Here is a 12,104-nt window from a genome sequence, read left to right on the forward strand (position 1 = left end):
TTAAAGAGAGTAAAAATAATTTTATTAATACAAAAAATTACATCAGCAGAGAACTGCAAGTGCAGTAAACAACACATTTTATGAATATGTTTTTCTTGCTTCATATAAGGAAAATCAGTTAACTCTGTGTTTTAGTAATGCAGGATTAAAAAATATCACAAGCACTAATGTAACAGAAGAAAACAAGTCGGCACTAGGAGAAAATGAATGAAGACTGTCAGATCACTGTAATGCTTGTGAGTTGTGAGTGTGTTATCCACCCTTTTACAAGCAGATAATTCCCTTACAGCAGAGCTATAAAATACACCAAACATTATGTTCTGAGGACTTCACTCATCAAGCATTTTTTTCCTGCCAAAGTAGCAAACTAATCATTAAAGGCTGAGATATTTACAAGAAAAAACAAACGATGAGCAATGGGAAAATAAACAGGGAGTCTGTCCTGAGCCTTGAAGTGAAAAGTGTATGTATTTAAAAACAAACAAACTACAAAATGTTCTAATTTGCATTTCCCCCAAGGGCAAAGTATAGCTTCTGTGCACATAATTTACATAGATTATCACACAGTTTCCTCATAGCACATGTGCGCTACCTCTTTGAGAAGTAAAACAATAATCTTCACAATCATGTAAACAAACATGACATTAATATATGTCCATGCGCAGGGAGAAATATACATGTGAGAGATAAAAGGTACAACAGAGATCAGCGAACTAAAATTAATATGAGAGGCATCTAGTGACCTCACGATAAATATGGGAGAAAAGCATGAGTAGTCCGTGATGTCATTGGGATGCTTAAATAAACAGATAAAAGCTTCTGCACAATTTTCTCTTTATTACCATGTATATTTTGGAAAGGTTTTGCAGTTTTAACAATAAAAACGCCAAAAATTCCTTTTTAAAATAAGTATTCAATCTAGGTGATGCCACTTATTAAAAATACTCAGGAAAAAACCAGAGCAAATAGCAACAGGACATTTCTACATTAGGTTTTAAAATTACTGTGAAGGCTTTAATTGGAATTAACTGAGCTAAACATCGAGCACTCTTCCTTAAGAATTCCACTGCCTAATTCACTAAAGCTGTCATAGTTGGCTTTATCTCATGCTTCTGAAAAAGACATATTTTACTCTATGATATCCCAAAGTATCTGTATATGCTGAACCTCTGATGATACCATTTTGGCCATAAAGTCGTTATCAATAAGTACGTACAGAAATTTTTAGAAGTGGCATTTGTCAAACCCCAGATCACTGTTGAGGACTTACCTGGAGATGTACAGAAGTATAAAAGAAGTTACAGTGTGATTATATTTATATTGGATTTTTATTATTATTCTGTGCTGGAAAAAGCAATGACAACGACACATTAAATTACACTAATTACTTATTATACACAAAAAGAGGAAGCTAGAAGCATCTGAATAAGCTTATGATAATGAAACCAACAGCTAAAGGCACTGGAATAAGCAACGATGTGCTGTAACTTGACAAAAGCAGTCCTACACAAGCCAGCAAAAACAACAGGTTTGGAGCACTTTTGCTAAGAGGGGAAATGGACTAATTCATTGCGGTTCTCCAATTTCTTCTCTATTGGGACTTACTGATACCAATGGGAAAATGTAATAGTGTACTCAGAGCTTGGCTGTGAGACTGGGGAGGTGCAGAGAAGGGGCTGCAGGGAGCTGGCGTGCAGGTCTGATGACAGGCCCCACAGCTGGGGAAAGACCAAGGTGATGTCTACCCCTCACCTCCTCACTATCACCCTGTCTCTGCCCACACAAAGACCCCTTCACTACGTAGCATAAAAGAAAGGAACCTGATCACGGCGCCCCAAGGCTCTACCCACAGACTACAGCTTCGCCTCACAGGGGCAAAGTCAGACACAGTGAAGAAAAGCTGTACACAGCCTACAAATGGATTTAGTGTGGACTGGCCGCACTCCTCGGGCTGACTGAGCAAAGCTCACACATGCAGCAATGCAACATCAAATTACTCACATGACAAAAAGATACATTTACAGAAAATGGTTTCCTCATTAGACTTCAGGAGAGTGTTTTTCCCTATTTGTCTCCTCAAAATGTACCAAGAATATGAATACCCATAACATTAACTATTTAATAATCCTCGCTAAATAATGTCTACAGTCACTTCCTGGGATACAGTTTAATTGTGACGACTGTCCTACGTATACCTGTTATTTCAAACAATCTCTTTTGAGTGCAGGCAGTCTGGTGGAGCGAAGGGCAAAGGCACAGGGCTGTTCCTTGACTGGACAAATGTACACGTAAGCTCAAAGTACTCACTGCACATCAAATATTTACTTTACGTAGAAATTCCTCAAAATTAAACATCAAACTGTCTGCTACAGCAACATGCCTGCCAACAAGTTCCTGTGCTAGGATATTAATGAAAAATGCACACATTGAGAGTGCCTACACATTGACAATGCTGTTTAAAAATATGAATAAATATTTGTGAACAATTTTTACATCTAAGATATGTGAGAATCTTCTTTTCAATAGCATTAGTCATTATTCACAGGAGAGGGATGATCTGAGCACTCAGGCAATGCTTATTATTGTGGTAGAGGATGGATGGAGCCTGACTGGAGGCTCAGTCTTGGATTCTGCTAATCTTACGCGTAGTGAGTAAGTAGTTCATCACTTGCCTCAGTTTCCCTCACATTTGGCGAAATAAAAATGACAGTATTTCTTTTGCTTTCTAAGGTGCTCCCAAGTCCAGAGATTAAATGCAATATGGGAACAGATTATTACTAATACCAGTGACAGTGACATCAAATTTTGAGTGAATGACTGTGCTTCAGACATTTCAAAATCCACATAAATCATCTCATTTTTAAAATCTCATTTTTAATGAGATTTTCTAATAAATCATCTCATTTATTTAGACACCATATCACCTCATCACATAAAAACTGACATTTCTGAGCGTGCTAGTGGCAGCATCTCAGGAAGCTGCTCCACCTCTAAGAGGGGAGAAAGAGCACTAGAGACAGAATCACCATCAAGTGTCCTGCATGGAAGCTGCAGCTTTGCAATGACACAGGTCAGCACTGGCATCTCATATTTTCCCTGGAAAAGCTTAGAGTTTGTGTCAGCAATTTAATAGTTAGGATTTGCACATTCTGTGAGTGTTTTCAAAACAGAATGTCAATAATCCCTTCATGACTCCATTTCACTTTTAGTCCTATTAACTGGATTGTACTGGCATTCATTAGAAAAAGGAAATCCTGAACATACTGTAGATTTTTCTAAGGAATATTTTTCTGCTGGAAAATGCCAGTGTTTTAAAATGAAAGCTATCCACAGAGATCCACCCATTTGTGCATAAATATGATAGAAACGATGCAAATTCAAAACCTCCCAGATATCTCCCATGTCATCTGCCCAGATATTAAAAAATCTGCTGTGTGACCTGCAGCCATGGAAATAGGGCTTATCAGCTCTAAACCAGCTCTGAGGATTTTCCAGGAGGGCTCCTAGGACTCCTGGCTTCCAAGACTTCTTGGAACCTGGGAAGCTTTCCAAAAAGCCAAACGAAGGTTGTTTTGAACACCCTGAATCATAATTTGGAAAGTACAGTTTTGTAAGTACTTTTGAAGTTTCATTTTTTGTTTCCATTTCAGAGCTAATTTTTGTGTGTGGAAATTTTCAAAATATGTGACGAACAGACAAAACACAAATAAATCCAACTGGATACCAAAAGTTTTAAATTTGAATGGAAAACCTAATTCTAAAGAGAAAATGGTCCTCAGGATATCGAGAGCTACAGACTCTTGACATTTTTGCAGCTCATGCATGTGTGACCCTTATTAAAAACGTTTTAAGGGAAAACTGAAAGATTTAAAGTGAAGTTTTTCCCCAGGCAATTTTATTCTGGTCAGCAGTCCATTCCTTATAATCAATGCTAGCATTTACAAGGAGTTTTTAAGGGTTCAGGGAAGACAGCCTCTTGCCTTAGGTGCCTTTGTGATAAGTTGGCCCTTCTACTTTCATGATTCTTTAAAGAGACCTGCTCCCATTTTCAACATTGCTTCCCCATTATCTTGTTCTACTTGCCTAAAATTTAGCATAATATTGAGAGACCATACCCATTATCAGACAATCATTATCAAGGAAGCTACTTCGTAACCACTGTGAAATGACATAAATTATTTTCAGTAGCTCTTCCTTGTGTATGCCTTGATACTAGAGTGATTTTGAGTTCAAGCACAGTATTTCTGTTTGAGATAAAATATATTTCACAGGAAAGCCTCCAATTTTGAGTTCTCAGAACAGTCCTAAGGTGTATTTTTCCAGTCAGCAATTTCCTTAACTTAAAAAACAGCACCTTAACAAGAGGTCAGATGAAAACTGGAGGAAAAAAAAAAGAAGGAGTAAATGAAATCACCTGAACTCCTGGCAGAGAACTGGAAAAGCAGCTCCACTGCTTCCAGTTTTTAAAGAATCTGATGAGGTGTTTTATAGATTCAGATGCAAGACACCATATATTATATTATTAAAGATCCAGAGGTGTTGCCAAAATAGGCACAAGCTATATAAAATTACAGTAGTAGTAAACAAAAAGTAGAAGCTAAGCTATATGGGTAATAGCCTATATTACTAAATACGTACTGACTGAGTTAACAGTGTGGTCATCGTAATAAAATCAAGCAAATAAATTATTTATACATATACAATAGATTTTACTTAGGCCCTCAAACAAGACAGCAGCTCCTTAGAAGCAACTGAAGATTTCAGTTTGGAGTTTATGTTAAAGGTTTGGCTGTTAACGTAACAAAAAAGTGCAAAATTGTTTTTTCAGCTGTCTCTCCTGGTAGATATTTAAATAACACTCCTTTGGAATTATCTCAGTACATGATATATGAGGTAAGGACAGGCATTCAGCCCAGCGTTGTGGGGCTTTAGCTACACTGTACATGAGTACTGATCTCTTTTTCTGATAGGAAAAGTATCAACATAAACCCCCCAAAATTTAGACTATCTGGGAAAATGCCAAATAAAAGTTTTGTAAAAAGAATGGAAACAGTGCCAGTTTGAAGAAATATGGTTATACAAGACACATACTCAATGACAAACAATTTGACAGGTCCTCAAAGAGATAGGATTGATTTTTTTTTTTTTTTTTAAATGGGAAGATACCAAGCAAGGAAAGTCGGAGATCCCCAGCCATGTTAACTTATCTACATAACCCTGGTCCTGATTTGCACAGTTTAACTACCCTTTTTAGACTGCTGTTTAAACACAAGTCTGGAAAGGATCAGGGATGACTAGCAAGTGAAAAGCAAAATTTATATAGATTCCTAGGGAGAAATTAAGGGGTACCTGCAAAAATGCAACATAAAATCACCTGGCTATTGAGATGAAATTGCTAAGCATGTTAAGATTATTATATGATAAAGTCATTATGTAGTAATGCTGCAGTCCACATCCATCTCAATATCTGGAAACCTAAGTACAGAGTCCAAGATATCTTTGTTCTAGCCAGGCATAAATGCTGTTTTAATGCATAGTGAAAATGTGGCAGCAACAAGAAATATAGGCAAATTGTATGAAAAAGTACAAAACCATCTTAATGCGTGTTTAAAGGTCTCACTAACTGATAATAAAAGTTTTCTAGAGCCATGCTGCAGAAATGTTAGATTTAGCAAATAGCATGGAAATTTTAGAAAAGCTGGTAATATAAAATAATCTTGGAAAACCTGATCGTCAGAAACCCTTTTCTAATAAAAGCAAAAAATAAATGTAATCTCCACATCAGGATTTTGTATTTCAAATTTGAAAACTTGGCAAACTCAGGAAATTCATTTATAAAAGTTAACAGGACTTACAAGATCAAGAATGGATTAGCAGATCAAAAAGGACAATGAGTATAATCAGAAAGCCTATGAAAAGGAAAAAAACCCACTGATCAGTGAAACAAAATAGTATTTTAAGTTTCAAGAAATGGATGGATACAGTGATAATTGCCAAAAACATTTTACACGCCGCAGTAAGTGCTTCAGATCTGTATTTAAAAAAGGACAAGGAAAGAAGTAGAGCTGCCACATAGAAAGAATCAGGTAGAGATAAAACTAACTAGAAAAAAATCAGATAATACATTTTTTATTTAACCTCAGTGAAAGTGTTGATGTTTACATGGAGACAATGTTAGGATCAATAACGAGAGCAAGAATATAAAAATTACCACAAATGTCAAAGCAAAAGTCAGTAAGAGCTGAATATTGTCATACAAATCTTTGAAAGAACTGACACATGAAATCAAAGGACAATTATAATTTTTTTTTTTTCCTAGGAATCTACCAAGTCAGTCATAGAGCAATGATGACTGCTCTGTAAAACAATCTACAGCTAGGGTGAATGAGTGAACCAAGTTTAGGATGTAGATAATGGTATAGATCTGTGCACAAATGAACAACTTTATTGCACAGTTCACAACATCACTCACAGCTACTGCTGCTGTATTTGTCTGCTTCTGTGTCCAAAGACGGGCCGCTTTTAATGAGTTCAAAAGAGTTGACTGGTAAATTGCATGAAAATGTGGTGTCCTTTAGGTGCTTCTATATGACCACTATGTCATTGTTTCTGTGTTCCAGTGTGACACATTGAAGTTGCTTATGCATTCATGCATTATTCCTCCAAACCACAGGTCATCATTTAGGGCTTCATTATTAATGCATCCATGAAAATATGATCAGAAAATGTAATACTTTTTTTCTAAGAAAAGGAAAATGTGTGGAATTCTACAAGTAACAACTGACCTGTTAATCTGACATTGTGAGGGAAAAAGAGAAAGAGAAAACAAAAAATCAAAGAAAAAGATAACACAAAGGGAGACAGGGTAGGTTTACCAAAGGTAAATAATGCCAGACCCACATGATATTCCTCCTTGATAAATGTTTTTCTAGACAAGGCAATAATACAATTCACCTAATTTCTTTGGTCTTCAATAAAATATTGGATGCTACATAGAAAACTCTTAGCTGAGTTGAGACATTGAGAATTAGTAAGAAATAGTGTCAGGTGAATAAGGAACAAGCTAAAATTGATAATACAATTATTTACTTTGAAAGGGGAAGACAGTCTGGAGTCAATATTTCCAAAGTTTCTATGAAAATCAGTTTGGGGACTTCCCATTTTCATTTGATGACCTTGAAATGAAGAGGAATGTCACATAAAACAATGTTCAAAATCATATGTTTTACAGATTTATAATGAGAATTTCTATTATAAGCTGGTGAAACAGACCACTTTGGAAAACAACAGACAAGGAAAAGGACCTGAAAGCACTGGTTGATAACAGGATGACTCAGAGCCACTATGATTTAACAATTTAAAAAAGACAAATACCATCCAGAACATACAACATGATGTATTTCCATTAGACAGGGAAATACTCTGATTTTAACGGCCTAATCAGAAATATGCTACATGATTTTGATCAACTGGGCTCACGAAAAATCAGTCCAGAACAGAATGGGTGTAAAGGATGGTTAATAGGGTCACCATTAGAATGTATAATTTGTTTCACAAGTGCAGAGTAAAAAAGTTTAGCTTTGTTAGACTAGCAAAATGAAAGAAGAGGCTGTGCCTGTTGTCTTTAAAAATACCAGAGGAATAGCATCTAGGGAGGAAGAAGAGTCATGTGAACAAATAACCAGCATGAGCACAAGAACAAATAGGACATTGGTCAAGAGCAAAAATGCAGACTTAAAAGTATGAAAATGTTTCCTAGCCTTTATACAGAGACGACAGGATAGTTTTCAAAGATTATGAACACACAAAAAAAATTACCTACTCTTGAGAGAGTATTTGAAAACTTTATGATAGAATTACACAATGCAGTTAGAAAAGTTTTGGTTTATTTCTCTGTTTTACAAGAAGTGTCTAAAATTCCTTTTGAGGACTCATGAATTCCCTAAGTAAAGGAATTCCTGAACTTCTTAATTCTGCTTACACCCCCAGTATACAGTTAATAGAGTTCGTAAAAATCTCACTAAGAAGAAAAAGATTTTAAAAAACTGTACAGTCATGGTAGATTCAAGTGACTCACATCTGCAATAAAAGGACATTGAGCATGGAAATGATATTACCATTTTTTTGAGAAACAAGAAAAAATTCTGCACACATGTAAGAGCTGCAGTCAGTCAGCAAACTTGAAAACTGAGCCACTTATTTAATGTAGACACCTATTTTAGAAATCTTAAAATAAATGTCTAAAAATAGAACAATTACACACAGATCTCACATGGAATAGTAAAAAATTAAGACACAGGCATATTTCTATTACTTATCTTTGTACTATTGGTTCTTAAAATTGAAGAGATCTTTAGCACTTAAGTTACAAGAGCTCTGTCTCTTATACTGCGTGATGGTCAAGACAGCAATATCCATCACAGATAACCGTTAACTACTGACACTTAGATGAACATTCCTAATATAGAATCACATAAAAATTGAATCATCCTAATCACTACACTGCCATTCCTAAACAAGAATTCCAGATTTACTCTACCTGAAATAGAATATAAAATGAAGATACCCTTCATGTGTGGTAGCATCAGTAGTAGGACTAGTGGGTAACCTTGTGGCTCTGAATAAAAGACAAAATCCTTTCTTTACACTGTTGGATCGGCCAGCAATCTCCCATACATTCAGGCTGCACCTATAGGTAGGGCCATAATACTTAACTCTGATATTGTGGTGACTTCAAAGAAAGCCTTTGAAGCAACTCGAGTATCAGTTGAAACAGGTGATTCTGCAAAAGTCTCAGAAAACATAATGAATCTGCAGACAACCTCAAACATTATTGTTCCAGTAGATACAATGTAAGAACAAGGATTAAGAACCACATTTGTAAATGATTTACTGCTGATAATTTGTTAGTATACTTTTATGTATTCCAAAATTCCACATCAGCAATCTCATTTTAAAATGTCCAAGTTTTCCCCAAGTTTTCACCTTTTATGGTAATGTATCTTTTGCCCAAATGTTGACAACAGAAAAAATACTGTAAAGCACAACAAAAATCAATAATGAGGGAACAACATTATATCAATTGAATTTTATATAAGAAACACAACACAATTTTGTTATAATGTTAATTATTAGTTTTTATATTTAATTTAGATTAAGTTTTTATTTTAAGGATCTCTTCAGATTTTTCATACAGCGCTATATGACTGCTTCAATTCAGGATTCCTTATTGCAAGTCAAGCAGAGTCTGCAATAGACTTGCCATAATGCAGAAAGTTATGCCAGAGAATGCATAAAATGGGTCTTCCTGGGAATGTAAGAGTTCTTAAGGGTGGCTTATGAGTTTTCAACTGGAATTTAAAGGGTTTTGGTGGGGGAAGATCCTTGATGTCTTAAAGGATTTTTGACACACCCCAAAATTCACACTGTAACTTTCCGTTGTTTTCTTCTAGACCTACAGAGACTCACTGCAGCTTCGTTTTTAAAAAGGATGGCTTCTGGCAGTGCGCTCTACAGGAAGACTGACCCTCTTAGGGGTTTCGTTCACCGGGCCCTCCAGGGATGCATTAGCTCCAAGAAATACTACATTTTCCTCTGAGCAACCTGGGATAAAGGAGTATTTTTCCTTTTTATTTAGAAGCTCAGTTAATCTTCAGGCATTAAATATGTGAGATCTTTCTGGAAAGATGATAAGCATATTCAATTTTATTATTACATTGATGAGACTATGGTTTTAATTGTTGTAGATGTCTCAGAGGATGGGATGGGCATATGCTAAATTGTTAGAATTTTTAAATATAAAGTAACAAAAAATATTCTTGTGAGCTGTCTAGGTGGAACATTCAGCTACATAATTACCAAGCTATCACCATGGATCTTAGGAAGGGCATCATAATTATACAGAATGCCTAACTAACCAAATACCTTTTACAGCTCGTTGACCACTGAATTCAATTATACATAAGTATCACCAGTTTAGAAGAAGGAATCATGTGAATTCTAGCTTCAGTATACTGGTATATATGAGGTTTTTTGCCATGACCACTTTTAATTTATTTTTTTGAACTAGGTGAATTGTGTTAATGTAGCCCTCATAACAGCCTTTTCTGCATGGTCTATAGCTTAGTAATTATCATACATAAGAAACTATTAAGAATGGGAAGAAAGATAATATTTCCCACTAGTCAGACATAAAGTGTTAACAAAGATTTTTCTAAAGTTGGAGAAACACAATTTGATTAAAAGGAGAAGGGATACTAGGTGGCTTATACACATAAGAAAAACCACTCTGTACTAAATGAAATTCATATGCATTTTAATAGAGCGCAGTATATATCTTTATAGATTTTATGATTTTTCTAAAGTCTTAGATAATTTGTGTATATCCATTTATTGAATATGAGTACATAGTGATGCAACCATTAGGTAATACAGTAATTCAAAATGACTGAATATTGCAACTATTTAATCATACTAGATGATAGGATTTCTAATTTCACTGATGTGGTATTCACATTTAGTTAAGCTAGATAAATATAAAGTTTGTTTAGTAACATAAGTGGGAATGTAGTGAAAAAGATTAATTCAGAAATTTTTAGTAAACTATTTTGATATAATTTTCCTGAGGCAAAGTGAGCTTCTACATTGCATATAATGTACTGAAGTCCAAGTATTAAGTGTTTTTCTGGTGCTGCCTTTTCATAAAGATGACTGCAATGAAATGCTGGCATTTCTGCTTGATGACTACTGAAACATTGCCCCTGTCTGATAATGGAGGAAAGCTGAAACTGCTGAAAATAATTTTAGCAATTGGGGTCTTTTAGGAAGTGAATTTAAAAGTTCCACACCATGAAACAGCTCAATATTCTGCAGATTTTGAATGATTTGGATATTATCCTCAGGAATGATCCCTATTGCCTATAGACATTAAACAATTCAGACCCAGCACTACTCTTGCAAGCCATAACTTGGGCAAGGCACACATTTCTAGAAGCAGATGTAAGATCACTTACTTCCTTGGCTTTTTTATATAGAGACAGTTAAGTATGTGAAAAAGAAAAGTGGTAAGATCGCCTTTTCTTTAGTTCATGTATGCACATTCACACCTTCCTTCACTCTGTCATAAGATACAACTTCACTATCCTCACAATAGTAAAGAAAATACACCTCCTCAAGAGGAGCAAATATGATTTCTTCCCTCCTTCTGTTCCCAAACTCAGTTTTCCATTTTGAAAAACTGATACATTTTAGTCTCCAACCTGCCAAAACAATAATCTACTTCCTGAATTTCAGTCATTCAGTCAATTTATTAGCTTCTACAGTACAGTCAGAAAGCATGTGTTGTAAGAAGAAAGCATGTGTCATTAAAAAAGTGAGTAAAATCAGTATAGTTACACTGGCAAGAGGGAGGTTCTGAGTCACAGAAGTGTCTTAACATTTGGATGAAAGTACCCAAGGTCTCCAGACCCTTGAGTTGCATGGTGGTAAAGTGGATGTATATCAATGATGGCAAGTGACATTTTAAGAGAATTCTTATAACTGAGATGTTGAGTATGAAGCAGAAGACAGACACTCCACTACTGCTAGTGCCTGTAGTTGTTAGTAGCTGCTGCTCCCCAAAAGCTCCCATGAAAAATCACGTACCCTGCTCCGTCTCACGCACATCTTCAGGATTCTGAGGTACCCAGTGTGGACACAAAAGACAAGATATTGATCTCAGTATGACAATGAAATGGTAAAGTCAGGATTTCACCTTTAAAGTTCAGTTCTGGCCAAATGCAATGCTGAACACCTAGTTAGAACAAAACCAAACATAGATCTGGTACATATGTTTGTGTGTGAAATAAGAGACCATAGATATTAAAGGGATTTTTCCAAGGCTACATTTACATGAGCTAGTTATCAGCACTAGTGGGTACAAATTTGTGCCACAGTGGTGATGTGAGCCTTTGTTTCTGTCTTACTTTCTTGACAACTGAACAGAAAAGGAACGGAGGAAAGGAGTCCATCTGGAAAGAAAGTTGTAAATTTGTTAAGAGTAGTACCCTTTTCCAAGCCATTCTATTGTTGGGTTATATACGGAAAACGGATATTGTCTGATGAAT

At 35.6% G+C, this 12,104-nt stretch overlaps 1 protein-coding gene across 1 annotated transcript in view; it reads right to left on the minus strand.

The window, feature by feature from the left end:
- LOC140655747 (adhesion G protein-coupled receptor A3-like) overlaps positions 1 to 12,104 on the minus strand; it is a 293,963-nt gene that overhangs the window by 51,662 nt on the left and 230,197 nt on the right. The window lies entirely within an intron of this gene.

This window comes from Ciconia boyciana, chromosome 8 (genome assembly GCF_034638445.1).
Source record: "Ciconia boyciana chromosome 8, ASM3463844v1, whole genome shotgun sequence".
Taxonomy (NCBI): domain Eukaryota; kingdom Metazoa; phylum Chordata; class Aves; order Ciconiiformes; family Ciconiidae; genus Ciconia; species Ciconia boyciana.